The sequence below is a fragment of the Triplophysa dalaica genome, chromosome 12 (genome assembly GCF_015846415.1).
Source record: "Triplophysa dalaica isolate WHDGS20190420 chromosome 12, ASM1584641v1, whole genome shotgun sequence".
NCBI lineage: Eukaryota > Metazoa > Chordata > Actinopteri > Cypriniformes > Nemacheilidae > Triplophysa > Triplophysa dalaica.
In genome coordinates this window covers 3,376,732-3,392,715 of record NC_079553.1, presented here as the reverse complement: position 1 = coordinate 3,392,715, position 15,984 = coordinate 3,376,732, and positions in this window count along the sequence as shown.

Sequence of the window (15,984 nt, the reverse complement as noted above, 5' to 3'; positions counted from 1 at the left end):
TAATCTTGGTTAGTCACAAAAACGTACTTGCAGACATGAGTGATGGACACCCAAATTAAAAAGTGTGTCCAGAACACCACGTCTCAGTTTTTCCGTTTACTTTAAACTGCCCTATAAAGTTACTTTGCAGTTCAGTGTGTTTTAGTTATTCTCTTTGGTCTCAAATTAGATGAGATTTTTGTCCAGGTAAATAAAACTCACGGAGACACGCTAGAGTTATGTTGTCTAGCGTCTTGGTAATAGCACGTGGCCTATACAAAGGAGACAATGGTCTGAATACTTTTGCGCACAGTGGAAACCTAAGGGTGGTTGTACAACAACAAACTCTCTATTTCACACATAATTTATCACTTGGTAAATATATTAAGCTTTTCATTAAAACCAAGAGTGAAAAAAGCACCAAATTTTACTTTTATTTCATAAAAACATGTTTGACATGACAACTCACGAAACTCAGTCTTAAGTTTGACGTTGGTTTATGAGCATTGAGTTTACTTTCAAGAAGATGCGAATATGAAACTGGCCGGTGAGAACTGTGAACCCTATAGCTGACCTCCAACTGCAATTTATGCTTTCATCCAAAGCAGCTTATAGTTCATGCATTCCATGGAAACTGAATCCTTGGTCTTGGTAGCCCCACGCTTTATCATGCTGTAGCTTTTTATGCAAAGAGCTCGCTGTCTCACTCCATATTTAAGCTGTGACCAGTGTCTTGACAACATAGATATATTTTAATACCACAGAAGAGGCATAAATCATTTTCTTAAGGGGCCTTTTATTTGGTTTTCGTAAAACTCTGCAATAAGTGTCTATCAGTGTCTCTCCAGGAAGGTCATGAGCACATATTTCATGGCAGTATGTCAACGCAAAGGAACTTTCCTTTCATATTTACCTCATTCTATTCACACAATTCCAAAAGAACAAGCTGTCATGTGTCTTAAATAATTCAAATAACTGGGATATAATATTCCACATATTCCCTCGTCTTGGTTTTCACATTATTAGAGGATATAAATAGACTTGCATAGTTACTCAGAACACTAAGAAACCTTAAGGAAAAACACACTGTGCAATGTCCCTGCCCATTGCAAATAGTGTCATTTGTGAAATTTACCCTGTCAGACAGCGGTTTTGAAACTACAATGACGTAGTGTTATTTAATTCCGTGGGATGTGGGAAACAGGGACATGCCGGTACACGTATAGACATGTCTGTCCTGTTTTAGGCAAGAAGCGACAAGCTATGACATTTGTTTGGCCTGTGATGTAATCTGTTATCTACACCTGTTATCTGTAAAAATGTTTTATGTCGCTATAATCCCCACGTTTAACGTCATCAAATTGAACTTTAGAAGCTTTTGAAAATGTACTGAATAATAACATCACAATGAATGGAGCATTGCATGTATGTGAAACTCGAAACCAGTAACTTAATACATTGTTTGCAAATTGTGGAAAACACCTTGGGTGCTCGCACGACAATACCAGTTCATACTATGGAAATGGCAATTTGTCTATGCGATGTTGCTAGATATATTACACACTGAGAAATGTATTTCTCTCAAAAGTGTGTGCCATGTGTATGAAAGGAAAACTTTCACGGAAATATAAATATGATGTTTAATATTTTGGGGAGGCTGGGAAATATTTCTCTGCTCTCCAAGCCAATAACATCCATGAATCAGACCGGTCTGTCTTGTTTCCCCTCCAACAATGGCGGTCCTTGTCTTCATTCATGATTCACTTTGCCAAAATACTGACCAGACAGTGTGACACTAGACAAGTGCAATATTAAATATTTAGATAATTATGTAAATGGTGTACATAAATGTGACCGAGTGTAGCATTTTTGTAGCATTTTTGTCCAAGTAAATAAAACTCACGGAGACAAGTTAGAGTTATGTTGTCTAGAAATTTTCTAATAGCATGTGGCCTAAGGGTTCTCTATGTCACACATAATTTAACACATTGTAAATATATTTAGTTTTTCTTTAAAACCAATAGTGAAACAAGCAGCAAATGATACTTTTAGTTCACCAAAACATATTTGACATTTTTCATCATGACAACTCACGAAACCGGTGTCTCAGGTTTGAGCATTGTGAGCATTGATCATATTCGTTTCAAGAAGATGCGATTATGAAACTGGCCGGTGAGAACCGGGACCCAGAACAGTCAGAATACTGACCAGACAGTGTGACACTAATAAGTGCAATATTAAATGTTTATATAATTATGTAAACGGTATTCATAAATGTGACCGAGTGTAGCTTTTGGAACAGATGCAAATTAGTAATAATTCCATTTCAATTGGACAGTCAGAGTTCTTCATTATAGATAATATTTGTGATCTTGTAATTTGACAGCGCATCTCATTATTGGATTATGATCTAAATATGTAAGATCTGAAAAATAAAAAGTTGATTTTAAGGTGCGTGACACACACAAATGACTTTTAATAAAGCATTTAATTTTTGTCTGGGACATTGAAAACTGTCTGACATGAATGACACACAAATAAGCATAATTATCGCCATTAATGAGGAAATTAAAGTATAACTTTTCTAAAACATTCAGGATCAGCTGCAGGCAATGCAAACCATTTATTAAAAAGATCACAAGGCGTCAACAAGAAACATTTAGAACAAGTGTTGAGTGTCAGAGAAACAACACAGTCCACCCGGAAAGTCAAGACAGAAATGTGTAACATGTGCACCTAAGCCTCAAGCAAGAAAGAGAAAGTTGTCACATGTTTTCTCATTTTAAACAGGACAGACAGAAGAAAAGAAAAATGAATAGGGCAAGCCTCTTTTCAATAGGCCGAAACCAAATATTGGTGTCATATTCTTGCAAAAAATGTACTAAAGTTGTAACCTGAAGATGCATGAAAGGTAGGTCACTTATTATGATGCGCTCTGAGACTCCAGGAATAAACTACTTGTTTAGGTTTAAGTATAGGTTTGTTTTTTTTCATTTTAAAGTTCTAATATTACTGCTGTCCCATTTTTAGTGTCTCTCAGGTCTTTAGTTTTTAAGCCATAATGACATTTCTACGCAACATTGCGGGCATATAAAATCTAATGTCTGTCATTGCTTACCACATGTGCTGCGTATATAATAGATGTTAAAAGATTTACTGTTCACAGGAGGTCTGGTGATCTGCATGTGTGTTTGTGCATGTGTGGTCGAAATGTGTGCGAGCAAATTGATGAGGATAGAAAGCTCTTGATAGGCTCCAATGGATCTGGTCTGGCAGAGGCCGATACAGGTCATAAAGCACAGACGATGAAACCTCCGGCAGTGCGGCCCAACTTTCAAAACTCCCACCGTCAGCACAGCGAGTTTATCTGCTGAGCAACTGCTATTAGATCATAGCAGGTTTACTGAACAAAACAAGGGGAGAAATATATATAGACTTGGTGGGTCAACCATTTTTGACACATGCTAACGTGATTTGCCATTGGTTTACCTCCTGGGATTTGAAAACTATTTTTTATGAGAGGGATAATTTGTATTAATTTCTACAGTATGATCGTATTAAAAAAGACGATTAAATAAGCAACACTGAGGCTCCACCCCTAAACCAAACCATCAGTGGCTTGAAAGCAGATTTTAATTAAAAAATATGAATAATGAATTCATGCTCAAAATAAAAATTACAATGAGATTGTGTTGGCACAGCATATTTTATAGTTAGTATCCCCATAAGTGAGAGTTTTGCTAACCTTAAAGAATAGTTCACCTTAAATTGAAAATTCTGTCATTATTTTCTCAACCTCTTGAGAGAAACTTGTATGACTGTCTTCTGCAGAACACAAAAGAAGACATTTTGAGAGACATTGGTAATCGAACAACTGCGGTACCCCTTATTGTATAGACAAAAAACTGTTAACAGGTTAAAGCGGCCCTGCAATGATGTCTCATGCATTCTGACTTATTTACAATGTTAAACATGCTCTCTTCTCATGCTTAACATGGTCAACTTGTCAAAAAACGAGTTGAGCGTATTTCGTGGTATGTCTGTGCTCGATACACTCCCCCAGTGATCGTACAGGTTTTGCAAAGTTTTTTCGAACATATAAAACTGTTTTGTAACAACTTTTCTAGTCCCTGATTGGACAATTCTCCCGGAAAAGTACGCAGCACGGCCCAGGAGAGCAGGAGAAGGAGTATGCGCAGATGTCACTTTCACTTGTAAGCAGGAGAGAGAGAGAGCATATGTTCGCCAAGATCAGGTGTTTGTTTGTTCACTGCGTTTGGGTGATGAATGTTATATAAACTGTGGATATAACGCTGGATTTGGAGAAAACTGATATATGGGGCCGTCCCAGCGCTAAAAGATGCCGGACATGAAGCGAATGCGGTGAGTGAAACGGATGTCTGTGTTTTTTTGACAATGGGTGCGCACCTGCTTTGGTTCAGCCTCCCCCCTACACGTGCCGTATGTTTTCGGAAACAATCGTACAGCTGTATCTATCTTTTATAAATGTGATCAAGCTAAATACTCTTCGGAGATGCGAAGTATGCAATACTACTCTATAGGTACTAAAGATTAATATGAGATTGGCAGAAACCCTGTGTGTTACGCCCGCTTTAATAAGTAGGCATTGCCAATGTACAGTTACCAACATTCTTCAAGTATCTTCTACAATACAAGTTTAAAAATGACAAGAGTATGAGTAAATGACAGAATTTTCATTTTTTAGTAAACTGTCCTTTAAAATTAATGTAAAACCCTGAGCACAGGCACCCAGCATAGCAAGATTCCCATTTGACCCTCCAACATATTGAACGACCGTGACCTATCGCAAACACCAATGTGTCCTGCAGCCTTTGAGTCTTTGCAGAGAGACCGTGCCAATGGTGCTTTTCTAGAGCCATGTGAGCACACAGCTGTCCAAAAGACCAGATGTAGTCTGACTACAGTAGGTGTTTTTAATTAAACTGTTTTGCTAGTCACATGACTGTAATAAAGTGACCTCATTCTGTGGAAGTTAAAGGCTAACACATGCTCCTGCTGCTCTCCATCACAGGGCTGACCTGGTGGGCCTGCAAAAGCTAACATGCACCAGCCCTCTCCGGCTTTTTTGGACCCTAACCCCTTGGCCTTTCATTTCAGATCCTTGGGCTCTCGTGTAAAAGAAAATACTTCAAAGGAAACCTTAAAATCTCAGCAGAGGCCGAGTATGTTTAGTTCAGGAGCATATTCATTAAAACTGGGGCTTCATGTGTCACGATGTAGCGCTGGTGGCGTGGAGTTGGCAGTATTATGAAGTTTCTACAAGGAGGAAATTGCGTGCGTGTGCGACGGTAGCGTGATGTCACGACGAATGATGGAGTGTGCGAGGAAATGCCAGCGGGCTGGACTGTGGATGTGGAATCCTCATGTGAAAAGGGGTTGCGGGCCTCTAAGCTCAGCGTTGCTAGGACTCAGAATAGCTCACCAGGGAGAGATCCGATCTGTTATTCCACTTCAGTCACAAGCGCTATGATTCCGGCTACTGCTGGATGGGTAAATGTTCCTGAGGAAAAATGAGCGAGATTTACAGGGGAGAGAGAATAAAGGAGAGAATGTCAACCCATCGATGTTCCTTTCCCAGAGGGGAACTGGAGCTCTACATTCCTCGCATTGCAGCACGCTGACAAACAATCCCAACTTTATCCCCAGCACGCGGGGCAGCTGAATGGCAGTAGTGTCTGGGACGCAGGCCTCTGGAGTTTTTGCACGGGGGGAGGGCAGTGCCGCCCAGACCGAGCTCTACTGCCCCACCGCACTTCCTCACTCCCAAACCAAACACAGGCCTGGCTTAGGTGCTACTGTCGGCCAGAGCGGACACCATGCAGTCAGAGACGTGCTGGCAGAAAATGGGCCGTCAGGAGCCAAGGGCCAGCGCTCCCTTACTTCTCCTGCATATGCATTCAAACTTTTTTCAAAACACTTATATATTTAGTAGTAGTATAAATAAGGCTGTTTGGGATCTTTTAACAGGAAGCAGGTTTTTTTGTGTTTACTGATTTGCATAGATACACATTTCGTGTGAATGAGCCAGTGTTGTATTTTCTGGGTTCATGTCTTTCGTGAAAGCTACATGGGCAGCCGTCGAGGACTTGGCAGTCTTAAAGGTTAAAAGCAACCAGGTTATTTGCCGTCCGACTTAACATCCTGAGAAACGGAGCTTCATTTAAACTGAACCCATCCCTTTGAGCAGGCCAAGACGGACTGAATGAGCTCACTGTCATAACAGCTGCTGATAAATATGAAAGGTGATCTGAGTTTTGGATTTGATGTTTTTTTCCTTCTGAAAAGGCCGTAAAAAGAAAAATGATGACAAGTGGCGTGGGCCAACGTTAGAGAGAAAGCATCCCTCGCGGTCTTAATTCCTTAGTGGAAATAGTATTCGACAAAATCCAAACAGCTTACTTTGTATACACCGCTGCTGATGATGCTTTGAGCGTCCATATTTACAATACACACTCTTTCCACCCCCAAGCTTCTCAAGGCCAGATGAGAGCTGTAGGGCCAGATGTTCTCAGGCGGTCGGGTTAGAGAGATGCTCCTTCGGTCATCGTCTCGCCCCACATGTGTGAAGTCTGCGGGAGGAATCAGCCTCGGGTGTTATCGCGGGCTGATCGAGCCAAGTGTGTCCCTGCAGTGTGTTGAGGGAGACGCAAGGCTGTCTGTGGGGCTGTGATCTCAGACGTTCTCTGTTCCCAGCACAGCCAATCGAGATCAAGGTCACAGATCATCCCACTGTCTGACCAACAGAGTGCCATTGTCTAACGTTCCTTTGTGGTGTTTTCAAGCGAAGGACTTTATAAAAAGTTCTGGAGGAGAATGCTTTCACCCTCCCTGCTAAACAAAGTAAACACAACCTCGGGAACTTCTATAAATAACAACGCAGTAAGCCCACATTAAATTGTTTCAAAGCACACATAATTCAACAACATCCGCCCTTTTCACAGTAAAACCATTTTATGGGAACGCTGGAACGCGGAGGCTTACGTGCAGAGCGTAATAAATGTAATTTAGGAATAAATCAGAAATAGAAAATTGTTCATCTTTCTAGTTGTAGGCACATTTTGTTTTAGAAGAACGTTACTCTATACTGCACAGTATGAAAGCTTGTTCTGATTTTTTCACTCTGTAGGACTTTAAATTTGTAACTATTTTTGACCCTGGATCACAAAACCAGTCTTAAGTAGCACGGGAACGTTTTAAGTAATAGACAAAAATACATTGGACGGGTCAAAATGATCGATTTTTCTTTTATGCCAAAAATCATAATGACATTAAGTACAGATCATGTTCCATGAAGATATTTTGTAAATGTCCTTCCTTGCATATATTAAAACTTAATTTTTGTGTGTGGATGGCTTGCCACAATGGCCTGATTAACAACTTCAAAGGCAATTTTCTCAATATTTAGATTTTTTTGCACTCTCGGATTCTGAGTAAACGGTTGTATCTCCGCCAGATATTGTCCTATTCTAACAACTCATACATCAATATAAATCTTATTTACTCAGCTTTCATATTATGTAAAAATCTCAGTTTTGAAAAATTGACCCATAAGACTGGTTTTGTTTTCCAGGGTCACATTTGTTCAGTGCATCCGTCGTTTCTCTCATCCCATTATTTTAGTTTGCTATTTTCTAGAAAGTTACTCCAACAGACTTATCGTATACTGTCGGGAGTACATTATTTCAATTAAAGCTCAAAATTAAAGCAAATTTAAAGGGTTGTTTGGAAATTATGCACTCTGCATTTTAACCCATGAATGTTCAAATAATTTTACCTTAGTTCAGTTATTTTCATATCAAGTGTTTATGCAACCACAGTGTATGTTATAGTTCATTCTGTTTTTCTGGATCATCAGTGTGGCTGACCGTTAGGACATGTAGGCAACAAAATAATAATTACTAGGAGACATCGCTCATTAAAACTGAAGCTCCAGTGACTGGGGGGAGATTTGGATTTGGCTTCAGAGAAACTCTGTGGAGATCCCATTTCCTTGTTTCTCAGAAGTTGCCAAAGAGGGCTGCTGGGAAGCATAGCGTTCTTGGTCCTTGATCAGGGTTGAAAAAATATACAGGCACCCCAATGGCATCGCACTCTTTCCTTCAGCTCGACTTCTTTGGAAACGTTTCTTTGGTTATTTCACACGTGTCTGCTACTTTATGGTATTGGTTTACAGAGGGGGCCGGCATCGAGCACAAAGTACATAAAGCATTTCTCATATTTCAGCATTAGCCTAGGCTCTCTTTACATGAATTGGGGTGTTTATTCATTCTCCACATCCATCAGAATTTCATCCTGATCCTGATCAAATCAGATTTTAATCTTGTGGGTCTTAAAGAGGCCAGATGGAATGGGATTCTTTCTTGTGAGCAAAAAGCTGTTTTTCAATTGTTTGGTCGGATTCCAGGGAATGTTGTACTTTCTATTTTAAGATACTTTTATTCATATTTTGATTGGATGATGTTTTGTTTTGCTGGAAGATGTGCCAGATTCCCAAGGTTACAACTGAAGAATATTTCCAGTCTTGTAGCATGTGATAATTTATGAGGAGTGTCTGTTTTAGCAGCCTGTGTTACTTTTTCAATGTCATAATTATTTCTCGTATACCAGTCTAGGTACAAAGACATTGATAAGCAAGTCAACCGAAACTTTGAAGGAGTTTCCATATATGCTGGCCTCTTATTGGCTGCTTTTTACTCGTTAATTGTAAATAATCTATTTAAAAATATTTTTGTTTGTAAAAATGGTTATTTTGTCCAGAAAATACATTTTAAACATTGAAACATTCATATTCAAATATTTTTTACATCACAAGAACCGTTTTTGTCAAGACATCCTTAACTTTTGACCGGCATAGTGTGCCATATACGTAGTTACTATGCAAGTGTAATCCATATTATATATTACATATGGTCCTAAATTCACTTCTCCAAGTACTCAGTCACTGCTCTGTACCCCTGCATCATCCACACTAGCTCTACTGTGACATCATGTCCACCCACAATTCCCCGGTCGGCTTGAACTTCCTGTGTCTATGCTAAGATCATGTATGAGGCACACAAAAGCTCTATGTGTGAAGGAAACTAGAGAAAACCAGAGAGATTTGGTGACTGACATGTGTAGGTGGGCGGGGTAGATGTTTTAGGATAACTTCTAGGTATCTTAAAAAGTTCCTCTCTTTGAAACTGTATCTTGTGCACTGATCCTCCCGGTCACACGTGGCCTTGAAATGCATGTTTGAAGTTTAAACGAAGCGTAAAGTAATCTTCACCTCATATTCATGCCAAAAAGAACATTGACAAATTTAGTACTGAATCAAGATCCCTTTAAAATAATTTTCTGTATAACCAGAAGCGAAGCGGCTCGTTTTCTTTCAGGACCAATTATGATGGTTGTCAACATAATACTGTCTGTGATTAAAAAAACAGGTTTTCTTTATTAAAACAAGGGTCTCAACTTACAACGGGGGCCTACTGATGGAACAAAAAGGTCTGTTGTTTATAGATCTTTGTAGATAGGTTTGCTCCTTCACAAAAACACAAATCAGTTCAATAGTTCATTGAGTCTCGACTCTCGATTTTATTATCTTCATTTGAAGTCTCATATCTTCACACTGTCTCATATTCAAACTGTCAGGTTCAGCAAAAGAGGAAAAGGTCTTTTATTGTTTGGATATTTATCATTTCTAGCTCTTCGGCGTAATTTATAACCTCAAGATATGTATCTACCCCCTCGAGGCAACAAACTACAGTACAGACATCAAAAGGGCATCTGCACATTCTTGAACGTGTTTGTCCTCTCGATATTAGTTAGAGAAAGGCGCACTAAACTATTCACACCTGATAAAATGTTTTTCACGCACGCCATCCTTAAAGTGATGTATTTGACCCGGTCATATCTTAATTGCAACATTCTTTTCACAACTTCTCTGCTCTTTCTCCCGGCACGCTGACTTAAATTTATGCTTCGTCAAATAGTTGAGTTTGTCTGCTGGAATATTTTCTCTGGCTGATGTCGGGATTTTCCATGCCTCCGGCTGGATGTAGTAGAACGAAGGAGAGAAGCAGAAAAGAACCACTGTCACTGTGAGCCAAATCCAAATGTGCTTAGACCCCTTCTGCTATCTGAAAAATGGCTTCATGGCACACAAGTGCGACAAACGCACACACAGTAGCAATTTCTTTCAAATATCGAGGGGCCAAGGGCCAGAAAAAACATCAAACGTAAATGTTGAGAAGATAAATCACGTATGCAGGTGCAAACTATGGGTGTAGCCTATCACACTGTGAACTGAGTCACCAACTCACGTTTTGGATTCTGGCGCTACAAACAGATCAGACTCAGTGGTGTGGTTTGCCTTGTGAGTGCAACTAAGAAATATAGAATATAGATTGGAGAACATTGGATAGAATACTGTGTAGTTCAACCCCCCCCAAAAAAAACGTATACATTAGACGTTGTGCAAAACCTGTGTATGACCCTTTCTTCTGTGTAACAAAAAAGTAAATATTTTGTAAAATGTCCAACACAATATCACGGCAAAAACATAAATATACGATGTGGCTACTTTTGGCCATTTAAGGATGATTTGCTTTCGCAGGTTTTAGGTTTTGGATTAGGGACGGAGCTTCAGTATTGCATTTTTTGAGTAATTGATTCACAACACAAATTCGTAAGCCACCTTGTAACATTATTTATAAATTCCATGAGATCAGGTTAAAGCGTCTTAGTGGTTTTGTGCCCATTAATGAAAGTCAACAAGGGACAATATTGTTTGGTTACGAGCATTCATTGAAATATCTACTTTTGGGTCTTGCAGAAGTATACAACTAAATTGGGGTGTAAAGCATTTTAATTTATTCATTTAATGCTATGTTCTCCTTTCTATGTGCATTTCAAATTGTTTTAGCCCAGACTGAAAAAAATGCACATTGTTACGAGGATTTTATTAAGTAAAATGTAAGTACAATTTACAAACCAGAATAAAGTAAATTCTATTTATTAAATACATTTAGTTTTTGTTAAATATCAATTAAATCTTACTTAAAGTAAACAATAAAAACTGCTGAACAAAATCATGTGTCTAATTCAAACTTCTTTTTTTACAGCACAGATTGTCAAGTGAGAAGAGACTGCTGGTATCTGCATTAGCACAGCTATTAGTCAATAAGTGAATTAACACATTTCATGACTGCAATTGTGCCTTCCTCAGCACAAGCACCGCTCTTCTTAACAACGGTGACAATTAAAAAATCCCAAACTTGATCTCAAACATAAATCAACACAAAACAAGAACAAGTCTTTCTTTTAACTGAAAAACACTTAAAATTACAGTTAATCTGGAAAATTAATCTCTTCATGCAGACAGTCATCATGCTGGGAACTACAGATCAACTGCCAAGGTAGTTATGTCTACAAACATTATTTATGTAGTCTCAACACAAAATAAATAAGTAAACTTAATTTGAACAATTTAAATGGGTTTAACATTATCAAATTTATTTGTATTTACCAAATAATTTGTTCAATTAAAATTACTCAAAGAAAATAATTAAAATCTTAACAACCAAAATTAGTAGATTTTATTCCCAAGATTTTTACATTATTTTAACAAATAATTATGATTATATTAAGTATATTTTAATAATTTCTTTTCAATCTAATATTTGCACTGCCACGAGTTAAAGAATTTTCAATTGTTTATTATACTGTATATTAAATATTTACTATGTTGTAAATTCACAATAAAGCGTAATACTGTTTGAAATATTTATAATTTACGTAATGATTGTTTTTGCGAATTATTTTGTAAAAGGTAATTGACAGCATGTAATGTTGAATGTAAAGTAAGCAGTAGTATTCAAATTTCACTCTTTGCAGATGCTTTGTGGAAGTGGTGGTTGTTGCAGAGAACACATAAGCCCTCAGATAATAATAAGACGGCCTACTGTCATCCAACAGACTCAAAGTGATGCAACACATCACCCTAGATTCCTTTGCAAATTTGCTTGCCAGGAGAATTTGATCGGATCAGATACATCTTCTTCCCTTCCGCATCTATCATAGTGGAATATCTAGCATATCTCTACCGCTCTAAGCACCCTCTCTGTGTTTACTTCTTCCTGTCGTCTTATTGAATCCAAACTGTGTTCCACATTAGACGCCTAGTTAGTGCATTTAGAAATGATGGTAAATTGAATAGGAAAGTGAGGTTAATTGGCGTTTTTAGTTAACATCGTGGTCTGCATCTGGAGATTTTAACTAGATCAATACACAGCTTTCTTAAAGGGATAGTTCACCCAAAAATGAAAATTCTGTCATCATTTACTCACCCTCAAGTTGTTACCAAATGGTTACAGCTCAACACAAAAAATATGTTTTTAACCAAACAGTTATGTGGCACTATTGACTTCTACAGTAGGGAAACAATCTACTATGATAGTCATTGGTGCCCCAGAACGGTGTAGCTTCCCACATTCTTTAGACTATCTTAAAAATGATTAAGGAAATTAATAAAGGTTTAACCACCAAGTCTCAAAAAACTTCTGTTGTTAATATTCTCCACTTAATACATTAAAGTACCGGTTTAACTCAGACCTGGGGCATCCATTGAGCGCCTGTTTCACCCCAGAACGAATTCACTAGATCTGCATTCCCAAGTTAGGACTCACCAGGTGTGCTTTAGAAACATTCCTTTAAAAAAGTCATATAAATCTGAACCTCTAAACCATCAGCCTTGTATTCATAATCCTGTCTTCATGTACGGAAAAATAAATAAATTTAACGTGTACAGTTTGGTTCACTCTTTGATTTTTCATCGATGCTCATAATTTTTAAAATTGTCCGAACCTGTTTAATAGTTTATAGTTTTTCATCACAAATCTTTATTACTGGGCTGTCAGGATAACAAATGAGCTCAACTGTTAAAACCATATTATTTTCCTTCTTGCCTCACAGAGAACACTCATTCAAGAAAAGGGTTTTCTGCTTCTGTGATTAGTGGTCTCTTCCTCTTCTTGTTCTGATTATGAAAACACCCTCAGCAACTTGAGCATGGAGGTGAGTCACGTGACCTTTTTCGATCCATGACCTCCCTGGCCACCGAAGGAGGGAGCATGTCAAACAAAACATTTTAAAAAGAGCTAACGTCTTCTCTGGTGGGCTGAGCACGACTATACCCCACCAACTCTCATGACATCACCCACCCTGGGCCTCTCCCTTGTGACATCACCCCGTACCCCCCTTCTTCCTTCTGACCTGCGGTCGACCCTAAAGCCATTATGAGGATTTTCCATTAGGCATTCTGGATGGGAGACCCCTGCTTCCGCAAGAATCATGAGGTATCTATAAATCACTCGTAAACTATAAAGAACCGATGAAAGCAGTTTGGATATCATTCCTGGGTCCTTCGTCGTCATTTGAAATTTTCATTTTCTGAACTATCAAATGTTTGTCATATTCAAGTAGTTTATTTCAGTAATGCATTGAGAAATGTTCTAAGGAATTAGTGGTGATGTTACTGTAGGTACCGTTCTGTTTTTTTTGATGGATGCCAGTTTTTGTTTCGACATGAGGTGTACTCTCTGTTTTTGTACTACCCCAGTAACGCTGTTTACAACAAATGCTTGCCAATTACCTTGCACTCCCCCAAACTCCTATCCCAGTGTCCAGGTATTACGTGATGAACACAGAAAATTGGGTCTATGGGAGGATGTTTCTCATGGTAGATTAGCGTGTTTACAAGTTAAGTTAGTGCCTGTGGATCATCACTATGTTTTCATAGGGAGATTTTGTCAGGCTCCTGGCATATCTAGTCTCTTGGTTTAGCTATGTTTGAATAAGCTGCTCAAATAGGCCTATCAAAGGAAAAGCAATCAATTATTAGCCATTGCTTATTTTTGGCAAAGACTACCTGAAAAAATAATTTAGCAACTAAATTCATTTAAAACTAAAGTGTTATTTTCTGTAAAGAGAACACATTCTAGTGTTTGATGTTTATTAATCTTTAAGATTTAGAACAGTTTATAGGTTATATTTTAAACTTTTGTGGTTACCATTGATTGGTGCCTTCGCTAAGGCTGTGGGAGGTTACGTTTTAAACTTGGATTTCTTTTAAAAGTCAAGCGGATCTATTGACAGAAATGCAATATCATAACTGTTTTCAGAGATGCTTACTGACCTTACACTATAAAGTAATGGTTTTATTAACAAAGAATGAGCTATTTCTGTCTGCATATATGCGCGGGTCCCCTTACATGGAATTTACCGTGTTTAGCCCTAAACAGGCAAACTGGTCTACAGAGCGCGTTTCGTAAATATGCTAGTAAAGAGGCGAAAATGTGACGACAGGTTTGTCCTGTGTTATTGCAATAGTGCTTCAAAATGAAAGAGGGGTGTGGAATGGAGTGAGCCTTTGGTTGCAATTCACAACCTTACCACTAGATGCCACTAAATCTCCAAATTGCTCGTTTAAGCTCTTTGAATTTAATATCTTGAAAAATATAAATGCAAAATATACAAATATACAAAGAAAATACTTGAGGACTTTAATCATAATATAAAACTTTTGCATATAAATATCTTGATTGTTTAACATGTTGAACATAGATCATTTATAAATAAAGATGAATATCAATACGTACAATCAATGTAAATACTTTTTGTTAATCCAACAGATGTTTTAATTTCATTAAATTAAGGGTCTGTGTTTAAAATCGTTTTTGCATCTACAGAGGTCAAGTTGTAAAAATGTGACCTGACAGAATTCTGCAAATTATTACTCTGTTTTTCTCAACTTTTGAGGTAATCAGATCTCATTGACCTAAACCTGATCTGGACACGGAGGTGTGGTATCAAAAATGGATGCAAAATTCAGTTATTTTATGTGTCGTACACTTAGGTGGGTAAATCAAAAACAGAAATATTTGTAATTTTGAAATAGTTGGCTACGAGCCATAAAAAATAATGTTTGTTCAGTTTCTATTTCAGTTCATGAAAATTTCCTTTTCCCTATGTTAACATTGCCTAAGGCACCGTTCTCCACACGTCTTTACATGGAAAAGCTGTTTATGTCAATCAATGACCTCTACACGATGAGAGAAATAAATGAAACTAGGTTTGTGGTTGATAACAAATAGTTTCAATTTGGCAACAGGAAAGTGTAACCTAGGGGATTTGGATGTTCTCATAAAAGGATTAATGGGAGATAGGTAAGGAAATGAGAGTAAGAGGGGATTTACACACTAACACACTTCTGCCTTTAACTATCCTGTTAGACAGTTAAGTGTCTGTGCTATCACACAGGCAAGTCTAGTCAATTGCAGGTGTCGGATCATAATATTAGCTTCCCGTTTTGCTCAGAATGATGTCTGTGAGGACTTACTAGGGTAATGTGATGAATCTGCATTAAAGGGATAGTTCACCCAAAAATTAAAACATGTATGCATTTCTTTGTTCTATAAAACATTGACTCCCTATTGACTCCAATCATATTTATTTTCCCTACAATGCAGTGAATGAGGGATGAGATCTGTTGGGTTACTGACATTCTTCCAAATATCTTCTTCAGAACAAAGACATTTATACACATTTGGAACAACCTCAGGATTAGTAAATAATGACAGAATTTACCTTTTTGGGTGAACCGTCCCTTTAGCTTTAATTTAAAGTTGAAGGCTAAGGAATTCAGCATTGGCGCTACATCTAACACATGATGCTGATAGTAGCACTCTTTATATTTGTGTCGTGAGTTATGATGACAAACACACCTTTGTGGTCTCAGCTGGACACAAAGAGCTTGTTCTTTTCATAGCGTGGGTGCCCAATATCCTAAGCAAATATCAGTTCCTTTCTAGAATGTCGCCACACTGAACATTGTCAAACAATTCAAGATGAAAAAAGGTTCTTGTGTCTGAGATTTTATAAAAACACCCTTAACCAGAGACTGGTGTGCATGCCATGGCAATC